This window comes from Myotis nattereri (assembly GCF_964212035.1).
Source record: "Myotis nattereri genome assembly, chromosome: X".
Classification (NCBI taxonomy): Eukaryota; Metazoa; Chordata; class Mammalia; order Chiroptera; family Vespertilionidae; genus Myotis; species Myotis nattereri.
Genome location: NC_138078.1, coordinates 142,253,428 through 142,271,285, shown reverse-complemented (window position 1 = coordinate 142,271,285; position 17,858 = coordinate 142,253,428). Strand labels below are relative to the sequence as shown.

Below are 17,858 nucleotides of genomic sequence, written 5' to 3'. Positions count from 1 at the left end.
CTAGTACCTCTGCCCTCTGTTGGCTCAGTTCCTCCTGAGCGCTGGGCAGGCTTGTGGGAAACAGACACCTGCAAAGGGCACTCATTGGCTGGGATTCTGGCCAATGGCGCAGGGCCTGTTTGTGCGCATGCGCTCTGGGCCTTCAAGTGGTGGTACCCACTAGGGGGCGAGGCTTCCAGACAACCCCTCTTCCCCTGAGAGGTGAGCGGCTCTCAGAAGTCCCAAGGAGAGGCTCAGGGGCCATGGAGGATGACGACGGTGTCCCAGGCCGCGGGGCCGAAGATGGGGAAGGACAGGCCATTCCGGGTGACCCTGGCATCCCAGATGGCCCTGGAGGCCACGAGGGCCCCGGGAGAGGCGGCAGCGGGGAGGCCGGTGCTGTCGCCAGGGAAGCGCCACAGGTCGCCCGGGCCCTCGACGCACCTGGGCCAAACGCAGATGCCGAGCCATTGCCCATGGCCAGAAGGCCAAGACCAGACATTTTCCAGTTGTATCCTATTTGAGGAGGGGCCGGGTGGTCAGGGGGACGGACCTAGGCCAGACACTGGGTCGGGAGGAGGGGTCAGCCTGGGTAGGGAGGGAAGAGGGCCGGGGCCGGCCGGGGGTGGGGGTGCGGGGGGCTGAGGGGATGGGTAATGGCGGACAGTGGAGATGGTGGGGGAGGCGGCCTGAGGGACCAGGAAGGAGGGACCATGCGTGAGGGGACTAAGACGGGGGAGAGTGGCCTGAGCGGAAGCAGCAAAGTCTGGATGGGATGGTGCCTTAACTGACTCTCCTCTAGCGTCCTCCTGGTGCCCTTCAGGTCATCCTTGGAGGCAGAGATAGCCTATCATTATCTGGGCCTTCCTTTCCAACCTCACCCTAGGACTGTTCGCCAGGAGGTCACAGTGTCTGGCAGGCTTCTTGCTATGTTAGTTCTAAAGAGGGTCATGGTGGGGACTGGAGGTGGGGCGGACAGGTGGCTAGGGTGGGTCTCCCGAGGGTCTTGATAACATTGAATTGGAGATTCCCCCAAAAGTCAGATCTAGCCCTGGCCAGTGAGGCTTAGTGGTTAGAGCCTGGGCAGGCACCCTGGAGGGTGGAATGTCCTATTCCCTGTTAAGGGCACCTACCTGGGTTGCAGGTTCAATACCTGCCCCCCAGTCAGTTCATGGCCAGTGTGTGAGAGAAGCAACTGATCCACGTGTTTCTCCTCTCACATTTGTATTTCTCTCACTCCCACTCTCTCTCCTTCCCCCCTCTCTCTTGTCTCTCTTCCTTCCACCTCCCTTCCACTCTCTCTCTCTAAAAGAATAATAAATAGAAAGTCAGTTCTAGGGAGATACTCATGGTGAACTGGGCCTGTCGCCACCTGAGGGGACAGAGAGAGCTCGGTGCCGAGTTATCATATTGTATTTGATTTTCTTTTTCCCTCATTTAGCCGGCTGACTGCTGGAAACACTGACCAACTGGCAACTTCCATCTCTGCCTGTCTCCGTGATCTTTCCCTGATGATTCACGCCATGCAGCACATTTTGCCCTCATTTTTTTTTTGTTAACCCCAGTACTATAAGTGGGGACTAAGATTTAAGTCCCTATTGGTGCATGCTTCCTTGAGACATGTACCCTAGAGTTGCCAAATCATCATGGGGGCCTAATTGTTTACTTGTACTTGCCCTTCGGTACTCTCAATTCTATTGTTTCCCCATTTCTAGAGGCGGAGGTTCTAAGCTGTTGGTTACAGCAGAAAATAAAAGCGAGCTGCTGCTCTTTTCTGAGTGTGTTTTGTTACCACAGCCCCCACATTCATTTGACTTTGTCCCTGGTTTGGAACTGAGGTGTGCAATTCAGTTACTCTGGTCAGTGGGGAACAATTTAGGAAATGGAGGAAAATGAAAATGAATTGTGTCATGCCATTCAGCATGAACAGCTGTCAGTATTTTGGAACATTTTCTTGGATTTATGGATGCATTTACAAATTGGATGCCCGAAAATCACATGCAATGTGTACTGGTAAATTTTTCAAGTTCAGGGTTACATTTTTCTGAACTACTTGTATTTAATATATGTTCTCTCCCTCTTTCTAAGAAAAACTTGAAATACATGTCACTGGATGCATAAAAGAAGTACAATCATGTAATTGCTTAACATTTAGTGTTTTTCCGGTTTGGCTCAGTGGATAGAGCGCCGGCCTGCGGACTGAAGGGTCCCGGGTTCGATTCTGGTCAAGGGCATGTACCTGGGTTGCGGGCATATCTCCAGTGGGGGATGTGCAGGAGGCAGCTGATCGATGTTTCTCTCTCATCGATGTTTCTAACTCTCTATCTCTCTCCCTTCCTCTCTGTAAAAAATCAATAAAATATATTTTTTAAAACATTTAGTGTTTCTGTTTTCCTTCTGGTATAAATAATAATGCAATGCAGTCCTTCACTGTGATTGTGCATGGATGGTTATTTCCTCAAGATACATTCCAAAGGCATAATGACTGAGTTAAATTTTTACGTTTATTTTTAAGGCTGTTAATCTATAGTACACAATTGCTATCCAAAAAGTGTGCCCTCTACCCTAGCTGGTTTGGCTCAGTGGATAGAACATCTGCCTGCAGACTGAAGGGTCCTGGGTTCGATTCTGGTCAAGGGCACATGCCTGGGTTGCAGGCTCGATCCCCAGTATGGGGTGTGCAGGAGGCAGCTGATCAATGATTCTCTCTCATTGATGTTTCTATCTCTCCCTCTCCTTTCCTCTCTAAAATCAATAAAAATATATTTTAAAAAATAATAAATTAATAAATAAAATAAAAACCAAAAGTGTGCCTTCCCACCAGAATTCTAGTTTGCCCACCTTCTGATACCAATAGGCCAGCGGGCACAGGGTTACTTCTCAGCTGAGGGGCCCTGGCACCTCCATCCCCACCCCTACCCCCACTTTCCACCCCCACCCTTGAGCAGCAAGACTTTGCTTCTAGGAAGAAGGACAGCCCATGAGGGCTGTGCCAGCAGAGGGCAGAGCAACTGGGAGTTGTCCTAAGGTGGTGCTCACACTCCTGTGGCCCTTGTGTCAAACTGGTCCCTCGTGAGCACCTGGGCTGGACTGGCCCAAGCCTGGGGCCTGGAGACATGGCAGCATGTGTACCGGGCTCCTGGCAATCACAGAGCAGATGCAGTGGGTCTGGCAGCTACCTCCCTCCCCCAGGTTGGGAGGCACCATGGAGTGTAGACAGAGAAGTGCAGAATGGTGTGGAAGGAGCAAGGCCCATCCATCCTGGGCTGGAGGATGCTGAGGGGGAGGCAAGGCCCAGGAATGACTCCTGTTGTAACTGAAAAACGCATGTTCTGCTCTGTGGGCTCACCAGAACTTGCCAGGCTTGTGCTGGTGCAAAAGGAAAGAGGTTTTATTCAGGTGCCAGCCCTGGAAGAATGGTGGACTCGGGTCTCAAAGACAACCCCCCTTCTTTCTCAAACCCAGTTCTTAATAGAGATAGCGAGGGGAGAACTTTTTTCTATCCAATTATCTTGCTAGCTTTTGGGGTGTTTGGGACAAATGCATTGCTCCTTCTAGCCTTTGGGTGCTTGGGCCCTATCCACTTATAAATTCTGGCTTCTGGCGCTTGTCCATGCATCTTTTGGCATGCTGGGTGTAAGAACCACCCCCTTGCCATCTTGGCCAATGTGGGAGACTCCCCAGTGCTCCTTCAAGGCACGCATGTCCCACCCTCAGGAAGCCTGAGGTTGCTGCTGTACGCAACGTCCACACATCCAGGACAAGCCCGTTAGAGTCCCTGGGGAACCCCTGCATCTTGGGCGCCCACATGCTCTGAGCAGCCCCTGTGCAGCTGCCCCTCCATAGTGGCCAGCCGGGCCTGCGCTCCGACTGAGAGCTGCCTAAGGTAACTCTGCTGGTAATACCCTCAGGGCTGGGTCCTGCACAGGCTTTGCAGACTCTGGCCACATGTGGAGCCCTGGGAGGACAGGCTGGGACTGGCCCAGAGGCACCTGACTCACTCCCAGAACTCGATGACAGGGACTGGCAGTTAGCAAGCTGGTCACCCGTGAGGGTAGCTGGGCTGCACCAGCTCAGGCTTTGAGGCTCACCACAAGCTGGGGGCAGGGCAGGCTGGGCAGGAAACAGTCTCGTGCCCAGAGGCCTCAAGAGGGGTTTCTGGGAAGTGGCACAGGACCTGAAGGGTTGAACAATTTCTCCCGCTAGAGGGCAGAGCTTCGGAGGGAGCCTCATTCCCTCTGCCATTAAGCTGCCTCTCAGAAGTCAAAAGGCTGAGGAACCATGCAGGCTGGAGACCAAGGTGCAGGCGGTGTGGCGGAAGATGCTGAAGGCCAGGGCAATCCAGATGGCCCTGGAGACCAAGAGGGACCCGGTACAGGCAGCATGGGAGAGGCTGGTGCTGAAGGCGGAGGAGCTCCAGTCATGAGGGCACTCGACCCTCCCGGGCTGGGCGGAGGTGCCTTGCCAGGGCCCAGTTCACATGCTGGGTCCACAACCAGAAGGCCAGGAAGACAACAGCTCAATTAGTATCCTTTTTTGAGGAGTGGCTGGGAGAGGCAATGGGATGGGGAAGAGGGGGTCAGCCTGGGGGTACTGAGGGGAGAGGGGAGCCCCCGGTGGCTGAGGGGATGGGCCAGTGATGGGCAGTTGAGATGGTGGGGGGAGGTGGTCTGAGGGACCAGGAAGGAGGGAAGGGCGGGGGAGGGAGGGCTTAAGAGGGGTGACAGTGACCTGAAGGGAAATAGGACAAGTGTGGATTGCATGGTGCCTTAACTAAACCTCCACTAGCTTCCTCCTGGTGCCTTTCCCATCACCCATGGAGGCAGTGAGGGCTGTCCAGGCCCTGGCCCGCCATTCCCAACCCCTCCCCAGGGCGGTTCGGAAGGAGCTTATCCTATCTAACAATCTTCTAATTATGGAAGTTCTAAAAAGGGCCAACTGCCGAAACCGGTTTGGCTCAGTGGATAGAGCGTCGGCCTGCGGACTGAAAGGTCCCAGGTTCGATTCCGGTCAAGGGCATGTACCTGGGTTGCGGGCACATCCCCGGTGGGGGATGTGCAGGAGGCGGCTGGTCGATGTTTCTCTCTCATCGATGTTTCTGACTCTCTATCTCTCTCTCTTCCTCTCTGTAAAAAATCAATAGAATATATTAAAAAAAAATTAAAAAATAATAATAAAAAAAAGGGCCAAGTGGGGAGTGGTGGCAGGTGGTTAGCGTGGTTCTGCGGAGGGTCAATCTAATAGTGAATTGGAGACACCCCCCCCCCCAAAACAAAACAAGTCAGGAGGTCCTCCTGGTGTACTGGGCCTGTCACCACCAGAGGGGCCAGAGAGCTAGATGCAGAGTTATCACATAACTTGATTTTCTTTCCCCCTCATTCAGCCGACTGAGTGCTGAAGACCCTGAACAAATGGGACTTTCTCTCTGCTCCTGTCTCCGTGAGCTTGGCCTATTGGTTCTGAACACGCAGCGCATTTCGCGCTCATGTCTGAAAAGGGGCTGGGACTAAGCTAGAGGCCCTCCCTAGGTAGTGCATGCTTCCCTGAGGCATGGAACCCTACAGAAGCTGCCACTTCATTATGTGGGCCTAATTGTTTGCTTGTACTGCCCCTTTGTTACTTTCAATTCCATTGTTTCGCTGTTGCTGGAAGAGGGTTTCTAGATTGTGTGTTACAGCAGAAAATAAAAGTGAATTGCTACTCTCCTCTGAGTACATTTTCAGTTACCCAATCCTCCATATTTACTTGCCTTTGTCCCTGGGTTGGAGCAGAGATGTGGAATTCAGCTTTTCTAATCAGTTGAAGACACTTCAGGAAATGGAAGAAAATGCAAATGATTTGTCATGCCATTGTGCATTAACAGCTGCCAGTATGTGGGAATATTTTCTTAGTTTTATAGTTGCTTTATATATTACATGCACAAAAATAGCATACAATTCAGTCAAACGTCATTTCTCCACCATCTCCCATCTTCAAAAATTAGGTTCTCAACCAAGCTGTTCACAGAAAAATGCCTAGATTGTGGAACCAATCTTCAGTTTTTGAACTGACAATCCTTTCAAGCTGATACGTCAGCGTGACAAAGCATCTCTCAGGCAACAAACAGTGGAAAGAATGCTTTTGTTGCTGGCTCAATCAACATCAAGGATAAGCACAATTTTAAAACATAAGGAGGCCATCAAGAGTGCCAATGTTGCTAAGGGTGTGAAAGAAACTGATCACAGCCCTAGCCAGTTTGGCTCAATGGGTAGAGCGTCAGCCTGTGGGACCAAGGGTCCCAGGTTCGATTCTGGTCAAGGGCACGAACCTCGAATACAGGCTTCTCCCTGGTCCAGGCCCTGGTTTGGGTTCCTTCAGGAAGCAACCAATTGATGTGTTTCTTTCACATCGGTATTTCTCTCTGTCTTTCCTCTCTCTTCCACTCTCTCTAAAAATCAATGGGAAAATATCCTCTGGTGAAGATTTTAATAAAAAACTGATCACAGGCAATGGAAGAGGTAGGAAAACTGTTGTTGATTTGGATAAAGGAAAAGCAGTTAGCCAGTGACAGCATTTGGGAGGCAGTGATAACTGAACAAGAAAAGATGCTGCATGCTGACCTGAAAGACATCCCTGGACCAAATGCTAAAAGTGATTCCTTTAAGGCTAGTAGGGGTGGTTCGATAAACTTAAGAAAAGAAGTGTTTATTTACACCTTAAACAGTACATTAGACATGCACTGTATATATGAAAAGTTACAACAGAATCATTTGGGGGTCTGGAATGGATTAATTCAATTTACATTATATTTGATTGGGGGGAAAATGATTCGGTTTTCGAACAAATCACTTCTCCAACAGCCCTCCAGAATGAATTAAGTTAGAGGTTCCACCATATATAATTTTTGCAAGATCAGGATTAAATTCTTTCTGAACTATTTTCATTTAACATATGAGTTTTCCTCTAAGAAAAAACTTTAAACACATATCATTGGATGCATAAAAGAAGTACAATAATTTAATTGTAAAACATTTAATCTTTCTGTTTTCCCTCTGCTTATAAATAACTAGAGGCCTGGTGCATGAAATTCGTGCACAGGTGCGATCCCTAGGCCTGGCTGGCGATCAAAGCATGAGCGTCTGGTGTGGAAGGGCAAGTCCTAGCCGACCTCTGGGCCCTGGGCAGCACCTGGGCCCCTGGGCCCCCACCTGCCTGAGTCATGGCGCCCGAGTCCCCATGCAGAGATGCGGTGAGCACAGCTAGACGACATGGGCCAGGGTGCAGCATGGGCCTCTGGGCCACCCAGTAGCGCCACACAGAAGCCGGGCGGGCAGCGTGTTCTCTCCCGGCCAGCCTCACAGACCAGCTCCTGTGGACTGCGGCCTGGCTCACCTGAAAGAGGCCGCGCGGGTGCAGGATGAGCTCCTTGTGGGTGCCTAGCACCTGAGCATGGGGGCTTCCCCAGCATTCGAGCCCTGGCGTCCTGGAGTAGAGTGGCAGGGGGAGTGAGAGCGAGCTCAGCGGATACCCCGCATTCGCATCACACCTCTGTCCCAGTCACCCCAACCCCCAGGTATCCGGCAAGAGGTCGCAGCCCTCTGCCCGGGCTCCAATGGAGGTTGGTTGCTACCACCCACCCCAGTTCCTCATCCGAGCCCAGGGCCTGCTGGCCACTGGTCACTGTCGACAGGGCGATCGGTCGGGGCTGGGCCCCTCCACCCAGCTCCCTCAGTGCCTGGGAGCCAGGCAGCGGCCCTGCCCCCTGCCACTGCTGCTGGTCGCCGTCTGCAGGGCAATCAGCTCTCCACTTGCACCTGCCTTGGCCTGGTGCTACCCACTCACCTGCTCCACCATCCCACTGCAGTCCCACTCTCATCGGGCCAGCAGTGCCTCCACTGCCGCCTGCTGCTAGCACCGCATCGCCAACACCCGCCATGTTCCAGCTGCTCCCTGGTGGTCAGTGCACATCATAGAGAGTGGTTGAACTCCTGGTTGAACAATTTGCATATTAGGCTTTTATTACATAGGATGATTCATTGGAATTATTCTATATGATTTTGCGTGAATGGTTATTTCCTCAAGATAGATTCCAAAAGGTAGAATTACTGAGTTAAAAATTTGTTCCTATTTATTTTTTAATGCTGTTAGTCTGCAGTACGCAATTGCTATCCAGAAAGTGAACCCTCCCACCAGAATTCTAGTTTGCCCATGATTATTTCTTACCATTAGTCCTGATTCCTGCCAAAATTAAAAACAAAAACAACAAACTTAGTTTGCATGGGAAGATAAAACAACCCAGTACTGGAATTAGAATTTTGTCCTTACTAAGATTTCAAAGAAGTAAAGAAAAGTGTTGAGAGGATTAGTTACACATTTTGGGGGAGGAGTTAGCTCTCTCTGATATACCTTGTTTTCAACAAATTTGCCTCCCTAACCCGGTATGACCTCATCTATAATAATAAAAGCATAATATGCTAATTAGACCAGACGTCCTTCTAGACGACCTTCTGGACAAAGTCGGGGTTGTGAGGGAAGCCTGGGTCCTGGGTGCAAGAGGGAAACCAGTGACAGCAGCCAGGGGAAGGAAGGTCTACTCTTGCATGAATTTTCTACGTTGGGCCTCTAGTCTTAAATAATTACATCCGCAAACACCCAATTTCAAAATAAGATCTTATTAACAGGCACCGGGGATTAGGACTTCAACATATCCTTTTTGGAAGACACAATATAACCCATAAGAATCCTCCATTATTTCCCATTTCACTCAGAGCACAAGCCCTTAGTATGACCTCTGAGGTCTTACAGCAACTGGCCCGTCAATTCTCTGACCCCTATCCTGCCACTCTCTTCTTCACTCACACTGCTCCAGCTCACTGGTCTACTCCCTCTCCCCACCACCTTCTAGCCTTTGTTCCAATTTCACTCGCACAATGAAGTCTACCCAACCACCCCATTTAAAATTGAAAACCACTCATCCCAGTACTCCTTATCTTTTCCCCCGCTTTATTTCATACCATAAGACTCCCCACCTGCTCACACACTACATAATTCAGTTATTGTTTTTTTAATATATTTGTATGGATTTCAGAGAGGAAATGAAGAGGGGAGAGAGAGAAAAAGAAATATAAATGATGAGAGAGAATCATTGATCAGCTACCTCAAGCATGCCCCACATTGGGGATCTAGTCAGCAAACCGGGCATGTGGCCTGACTGGGAATTGAACTGTGACCTCCCGGTTCATAGGTTGATGCTCAACCACTGAGCCACACCAGCCTAGCTGTAATTATTTGTTTTGTTTCTTGACTGTCGCTCCCCATTAGTATATAACTTCTATGGAAGCCTGGAACAGTGTCTAGCAATAATGTTTCTTAAATTATTGATTAAAGTTAATAAAGAAAATATTCTTGTGGCCAAAGAGTAGGGTAGAACTTAAATGTTATTTAAAATTAGTAAGGGAGAAAAAAACCCAAGATGGCAGCATAGGTAAACACCGGAGATTGCTGCTTAGCACAACCACTTCAAGAATACAACTAAAAGATGGAACGGACATCATCCAGAACCACAGGAAGGCTGGCTGAGTGGAAATTCTACAACTAGAAGGAAAGAGAAAAGCATACCGAGACTCAGAGGAGCTGCGGTGCGGAAGTACAGAGGTACAGAGGTGCACATGGAGAGGGCTGGCGGCTGAGGACACGGTTGTCTTTTTCAATCAGTAGGGAGTCTCAAGCTCTGAGTTCCAGTTCCAGGTGAGTCTCTGGGGAACCTGACTCATACGGGAGAAATTGGACTGTCTGGTATCGGTCGGAACTTGAGGGCAGCTTTCTCTCGGAAGTGCTTGCATCGATTGCCAGGACACTGAGAAGCAGAGCCTCTGAGAGCAGCCATAGCTGCTTTCTCCACCCTGTTGATCCCCTGGAACCCCCACCCCGCCCAAGCTTTGCACCGGCTTTTGCATATGAAAGGCCTGGCCCTTTGCAATCTGAAAATTACCTAACAAAATTGTAGTTGGCCCAAGGCCCCAGAAAACTTGCATTGCTTCACAGCTGAGCTCCTGCTGGGTAGCCTCAGGCAGAGGCTAGATTAGCACCTCCTTAGAGATCCAGGAGCCAGTGTGCCAAGTGGTCAGAGTGGCACCATCCAGATTGCAGCTCCTTGGATCCATAAAGGACACACTAAGGGGGCAGACTGAGTGAGCACCAAAGCCCCACTGAAGCAAGTTTTGCCCCAGAAGGGTGTTTCCAGCACACAAGTTCTCCCACTGCAGACACAGCTGATTCTCATAGCCAACTGGCCTGGAGGTCAATTCCTCCCATTGATACCTACAACAATCAAGGCTTAACTAGGACAAGACTGTTCACAAAGCCCACAAGGGGGTGCACCAAGAGTGTCCACCTCAGGTAATTAGGGAGGCTGAGCCACTGGGCCCTATAGGACACCTAACACAGAAAGCCACTCTATCAAGACAGGGAAGAATAAAAAAAGCGGAGACAAAGAAACAGGACACAAATGACAGAAATGGAGGAAAGCAAACTACTGGATATGGAGTTCAAAACCACACTTTTAAGGTTTTTCAAGAACTTTCTAGAAACTGCCAATAAATTTAGTAAGACCCTCAAAAAGTCTGGTGAGACCACCGATAAATGTAGTGAGACCCTCAAGAAATCTAGTGAGACCCTCGAGGTTATGAAAAAGGACCAACTAGAAATTAAGCATACACTGACTGAAATAAAGGATATGCAGAGTTCCAACAGCAGACTACAGGATCGCAAGAATCAAGTCAAAGATTTTAAATACGAAGAAACAAAAAACACTCAACTGGAAAAGCAAAATGAAAAAAGAATCCAAAAATAGGAAGATAGTGTAAGGAGCCTCTGGGACAGCTTCAAGCATACCAACATCTGAATTATAGGGGTAGCAGAAGAAGAGAGAGAGCAAGATATTGAAAACCTATTTGAAGAAATAATGACAGAAAACTTCCCCCACCTGGTGAAAGAAATAGACTCACAAGTCCAGGAAGCGCAGAGAACCCCAAACAAAAGGAATCCAAAGAGGACCACACCAAGACACATCATAATTAAAATGCCAAGAGCAAAAGACAAAGAGAGAATCTTAAAAGCAGCAAGAGAAAGACAGTCAGTTACCTACAAAGGAGTACCCATGCGACTGTCAGCTGATTTCTCAACAGAAACTTTGCAGGCCAGAAGGGAGTGGCAAGAAATATTCAAAGTGATGAATGCCAAGAACCTACAACCAAGATTACTTTACTCAGCAAAGCTATCATTCAGAATTGAAGGTCAGATAAAGAGCTTCACAGATAAGAGAAAGCTAAAAGAGTTCATCACCACCAAACCAGTATTATATGAAATGCTGAAAGGTATCCTTTAAGAGGAGGAAGAAGAGGAAAAAGGTAAAGACACAAATTATGAACAACAAATACACATCTATCAACAAGTGAATCTAAAAATCAAGTGAATAAATAATCTGATGAACAGAATAAACTTGTGATTATAATAGAATCAAGGGCATAGAAAGGGAGTGGACTGACTATTCTTGGGGGGAAAGGGGTGTGGGGGATGCGGGAAGAGACTGGACAGAAATCGTGCACCTATGGATGAGGACAGTGGGGCGGTGAGGGTGAGGGTGAGGGCGGAGAGTGGGTTGGGAACCGGGAGGAGGGGAGCTATGGGGGCGGGGGGAGAGAAACAACTGTAATAAACTGAACAATAAAGATTTAATTAAAAAATAAAATAAAATTAGTAATGGAGCCCTGGCCAGTTTGGCTCAGTGGATAGTGTCGGCCTGCAGACTGAAGGGTCCAAGGTTTGATTCCCGTCAAAGGCACATGCCCAGTTGCAGGCCTGGTCCCCGTAGGGGGCGTGCTGGAGGCAGCTGATCAATGATCATCTCTCATCATTGATGTTTCTTTCTCTCCCTTTCCTTTCCACTTTGAAATCAATAAATATATACATTAAAAAATAATAAAAAATAAAATTAATAAGGGAAGAATATCAAGAATATATTTTTAAAACAACCTCCTGGTCATCAAGAAGATAACGGCAATCCTAGTTTTGTAACGGGGCAAAGGATATGAATGGTCTAGTTACAGAAGAAGAAACCCCCAAAGATCCCAAGGATATGGTGCAGTGGAGATGGCCACAGTCCTAGCAGAGGGCACCCTGACACAACTGTGTCAAATAGTCTGCCCATCCGGAAAACCCGGCAACTGTGCCCTTGGGAAGCTGTCACCTACCCCCTTAAGGAGTTTATATGAGGATGTTCATCACAGCATTCTTTGTGGAGGTGGCAGACGGGGCCACCTAGGTGTCCAACTGACTTTCTCTTCTGCCCTTGGTTCAGACCATTGGGTGTGTCAGGCCACAGGCACTGAATGTTCCCCATCTCCACCGAAAGCTTTTCCAGGGAGGCTCAGAGCTGACCAGGGTCGTCTGTAGTCCATTTGCTAAAGGTGGGGGATAAAAATCACGTTAAAGGTGATGACTCCCTTACACCCAGCGCACACCCCCTCTCCTGAGACCTGACACTCGAGTGTCTCCTTGTATGCACGACGCGGCCCCTCTCTGCCTAACACTGGCTCTTAGGCCCTGAGCACTTGCCCCCACTCCATCTCGGCTCCTTCTACAGCTGACACAGCCCGCGTGCTGCCCTTCACGGTGAACATCTTTTGAACCGCCTGCAGGTGGTGTTGGTCATCTGTGGCCATGGACCTGCCGGCCATCTCTGCCTCCAGGAGGCAGCTGAAAGCACAGTGAGCTTGCTGGGGAAGACGTGGTTAAGGCGCCATCCGCAGCTGAATTTTCCAGTGCCTCGGGCTTCCTTATACCGCAGAGGCTGGCCTTCACCCCAGGCTCCCGCTCAAGTTGATTACCAACAACTCCCCACAACAGCCAGGGCCACACCTGGGATAATTTTGATAGCTGTGTTCACTTCGCTCTATTTGTACACATGGTCAAACTTCCAGGCCAGGATAAAATTCCCATATTCCCATTATTCATCACCATGGGACCTGCCTTGTTGATGGCCATTTGAAGTTCAACCATGCCCCCAAACTCAGCTCACTGGGACGTGAGTCATTGGGATGACCTCGATGGGGAATCACTTGCACCCCTGATCCACAAGGTTCTTTGAACCTTTCCTGAAACTGGCATCACAATAAAGCACTGGTATAGCCCACCACAATCTTCTCCTGGGTCAGGCAGCCTCCACCGCCTTTGATGAGATTGAGATCAGCATCTGCTTCATCAGCACCATCGAGGGCAAGGGCGAGGGCGATCTGTGGGTGTTGGTCCAGGTCACTGAGAGTTAAGCCAGACTGCAGGATGAGCTGATGGACCTGGAAGGAGGTGGGAACACAGACAAGGTTCACATTCCCTTGTGTCATTCTCTCGGCTATTTGCTGCACAGCGTGGGCAACTGTAGAACCACTTCCAATCCCCAGTACTTGGTTATTCCTCATGAGATTCTCCTTCTTTGAGAGGCCTACAAGTTTCTTGGCCTCCTTACCATTGGTGCTTGTTCTGCCTGAGCCGCCTCGAATCGCAGACAACTCACACCGGGGTGGGCCGAGGACCAGCCCTGGGTGCTAGAGTGGCAGGGCTAGGACCAGCCTGTAGATGGTGCTCAGGATGGTGCCCCTTTACATAATCCTCTTAGAAGTCCCAATGTTTGATCTCACATGTAGTTCACTCGCACTCTGCAGCTCAGTTGGCCAGGGTGAAGGTATGCCTAAGTCCAAGGTCAAAACTGTCTCTCTGAACCTTAACAACAGCTCTGCTTGGTCCATTAACATGGTTGTCTGGGTCAGTACAAATTCCCTGCTCAGCTTAGCAGTGATGACGAACCTATGACACGCGTGTCAGAGGTGACACGCGAACTCATTTTTGGGGTCGATTTTTCTTTCTTAAATGGCATTTAAACATTTAAACATATAAAATAAATATCAAAAATATACATTTTTGTTTTACTATGGTTGAAAATATCAAAAAATTTCTATATGTGACACAGCACCAGAGTTAAGTTAGGGTTTTTCAAAATGCTGACACGCCGAGCTCAAAAGATTCGCCATCACTGGCCTAGGGAATCAGATGAACAGAGAATCTATGTGGGCAATCAAGCATTAAAGCAGCTTATGGCTCAGACAGAGAAAAGTGGTTAAAGAGGAGGCAGGGAGGGAGTGTCCAGAATTAATGACCCCTTTTATGGTGCACTTGATACCAAATGTGGCACTTTCCCAATGAAATGCTTGTTACCTTGTCTACGGGAATATTCTTTCGGGCTCTTTACAGCATTCAATCATTCCACAAACTCTCTGACTACTTATGATTTATCAAGCACTCTTCTAAGCACTGGAAAAAAAGAGATAAGAAAGTCCATGCCCTCGGGAACCAGCAGTCGGAAAACTGGATACCCGACACATAAATAAATGCATGCAAAAGAGGGTTATGCGCTATTAAAAAAGCAAACCTGAAATTAGAGGGCTTTCGGGCAAAGAAACCATATTGGAGGCCAGGACAGATGACATAATTTTCAGAGCCCAGTACAAAATGAAAATGCTGAGCCCCTAAGTTAAAAATCATTATGAATCTCAAAACAGCAGCAATAAAGAGTTCATTCAGAATCACTCCCGGGCTTTTCCTGCACCAAGGATAACTGTTATGAGACTGAGTATCATGGCAACCCGGTATGCAGACACTTGGGTGATTCTTTGTGTCTCAATCCTATTTCTACATCCCCTGAAACCAGCAGAATACTTGTCCATATTTCCTGGAACAGCTCCTCAGGATTCACAGACAAGTGATTCCAAGGCAGCTTATTCTGTATCTAGACTGTTAGCTAGCCGAGATCAGTCTTCAGTGATGTGGTAAGAGGCGAGTTCAGTTGAGTTCAGCCAGATATCCTGAGTTTCTGAAAATGCACGCCTTGGTCCACTGGTGACCAAGAGCAGCAAATGTTCTTGAACATGACAAGAGCTCTAATAAGAGCGAGGAGTGCTTAATTAAAGAAGTAATTAGACACATTTGTAATACCTTAACTAATAATAATAATAATAATAATAATAATAATAATAATAATAAAAGAAGTAATTAGCTTTGTACATAGGACGCTTAGAGTTTGAAAGAGAATACTTATTTGATGGTTTGTGGGGAGAATGCAATGCTCCCTCTCCTCTTATCCCACCCTAGAAAAGGGTGTGTTTGAACTGAGTGAAAGTAAAGGACATAAGGGGGCTGTGGCATGAATGATAAAACTATTTCAATGAGCAGCTCTTTATTCTCAGTGATCAGAGGGCAGAATGTAAGAAGCTCATAGAACATAGACCAGGGCCAAGCCTGGCAAAGTGGGTTGGAGGCCCTGGAGAGGTGGCTACACTCTCATCTGTGGAAAGGGCTGCAGAGTCTCCCACAACTTGGACAATTGCTAGAAAACTGCCTTTTCCAGCCCAGGAGTTCTACAGGGGAATATAAGATGCCCCGCTGCAGAAAAACCACACCTTAAGCTCCAAACAGCCGATCAGTGATTCTCTCTCATCGTTGATGTTTCTGTCTCTCTCTCCCTCTCACTTCCTCTCTGAAATAAATGCACCTCTTCATCGCTCTGGGAGGAGCAGAGTGTTTCCTCCTGGCCGTGATGGCCTACGACCGCTTCGTGGCCATCTGCACGCCCCTGCGCTACACACTCATCGTCACCAGGGTCCTCTGTCTGCAGATGCTGGCTCTGGCATGCGTCAGCGGCTTTGCACTCTCGCTCACTCTTACCACCCTGATATTCCTCTTGCCCTTCTGTCAGTCCCATGAGATCAATCATTTCTTCTGTGACATCCCTGCTGTGCTGTTCCTGGCCTGCTCAGACACACGAGCCAATGAGATTGCCGTCTTCGTGGTCTGCACGCTCATCCTGTTGATTCCCTTCTTACTGATACTGCTCTCCTACGGATTCATTATCACCGCCATCCTCAGCATCCACTCAGCCCAGGGCAGGAGCAAAGCCTTCTCCACCTGTGCCGGGCACCTGCTGGTCTCTCTTCTGCACTACGGCTGTGCAATATTCATCTACATTCGCCCCAAGTCATGCTACACCCCAGAACAGGACAAGATCGTGTCCTTAATCTACACCAATGTAACTCCCACGTTCTACCCCATGGAACAAGGAAGTCAATGGTGCCCTGAGGCTCTAACTGGTTTGGCTCAGTGGATAGAGCATTGGCCTGCGGATTGAAAGGTCCCAGATTCGATTCCTGTCAAGGGCATGTACCTTCGTTGCGGGCATATCCCCAGTAGGGGGTGTGTATAAAGCAGCTGATTGATGTTTCTAACTCTCTATCCCAGCCGTGGGCAAACTACGGCCCCCGGGCCGGATCCGGCCCATTTGAAATGAATAAAACTAAAAAAAAAAAAAAGACCGTACCCTTTTGTGTAATGATGTTTACTTTGAATTTATATTAGTTCACACAAACACTCCATCCATGCTTTTGTTCCGGCCCTCCGGTCCAGTTTAAGAACCCATTGTGGCCCTTGAGTCAAAAAGTTTGCCCACCCCTGCTCTATCCCTCTCTCTTTGTCTCTGTAAAAAATCAATAAAGTATAATTTTTAAAAAAGGTGCCCTCATGAGACTCCTAGGGAGCTATAACTAGATGAGGCGGCAGCCTAAAGCCAGGTGAAGGGCAAAGTAGACTGACTCCACCAGGACTAATCTGACCCCTGACAAGAACCCACTGGGTCATCTCACTGCACACCTTGTGGCTCCACTTCTCCCTTTGAGGGCTGATCCCTGGTTCTGCATGCACCTGAACTTTACCACACTCTTTCCTATGCTCAGAGAGATGGAACAAATCCTAATCCTGAGGCTTTCCAAAACGCAGCCATTCAAGGGGTGTTTTGTTGTCCCTTCGTGGACAATTACATTCATTATCTGGGACATGGTCAGAGGCATGGCCACCAACAGGAAGAAAGTCATGAGCTGACCCAAAGAAAACATTAAGGCACCACTTCTCTGGACAAAGAGTTAGCAAGGATAAAATAGAAGAATTTCCCAAGCCTAAACTAGGCAAAGTGAAGGCGTGGAAAGGCAGAGCCTCCCAGAAATTTAATCCTGCATCACCACAAAACAACCTAGCGATCACTTGAGATACAACAGTGCAAAGCAAACAGCAGCAGCCCTGGGGGCCTGTGACCTGCTCTGCCCCATCAGCTCACCATCCTCACGAAGGCATTTCACTCACTGTCCACCCCAGTCCAGCCTCTGGGCCAGGTGACCCTCCTCCTTGCGTTGCTTAAAGGGCCACTTGCTCCTGGTAGGCAGTGCAGACTGCCCTTCCTCCCCCCTGCCCTGCCCTGCTGGGGGAGGTGCCCCTCCACCGTGGCCACAAGTGCTTACTCATCGCCCAGCACTGAAATGAATTGTCCCTGCCTGGCCTGGGGGCACCTGCAGGCAAGAGGTGTGATTACTCTCTATTACCAGAGACCTGGCACCTAACAGGCACTCAGTACGCAGTAACCAAACTGTGAGCCCCATGGCTTCGGCTTACCTTCCCACCCCGGCTGCTAGTGAATGAAAGCCTTCACACCTGCTGAGCCGAGGCCACTGTGTTCAGGGACTCATGTCAGACGGAAAGATCTCAAGAGAGTGTTTGCTGACCCCACTCCCACCCACAGGCTGGGCTCTGTGCCATGGACCCTGAATTTTCCTCCATCATGGCACTGAGCAAGCAAGAATTGTTGATGGAATAAATGAATGAATGATTGGGCACCTTGTGTGTAACAGGCACTGGGCATAGCACTGGGGCTACAGAAGAGCAACACAGACCCTGCCCTCAAGGAGCTCACAAATTATCCTGGGGGATTGGGCACCGAAACAACTTTATTTCACACAATCGTTACCAGC

General features: G+C 48.9%; 1 pseudogene across 1 annotated transcript; it reads right to left on the bottom strand.

Moving 5' to 3' along the window:
* Positions 1-233: 233 nt before the first annotated feature.
* LOC308511916 (ribose-5-phosphate isomerase-like) lies at positions 234-13,433 on the bottom strand (annotated as a pseudogene). Its single transcript has 5 exons — positions 12,846-13,433; positions 12,580-12,714; positions 7,351-7,441; positions 3,329-3,348; positions 234-423 (listed from the first exon to the last, which is right to left on the bottom strand). The product of its transcript is annotated as a ribose-5-phosphate isomerase-like (transcript).
* Between the last annotated feature and the right edge of the window lie 4,425 nt (positions 13,434-17,858).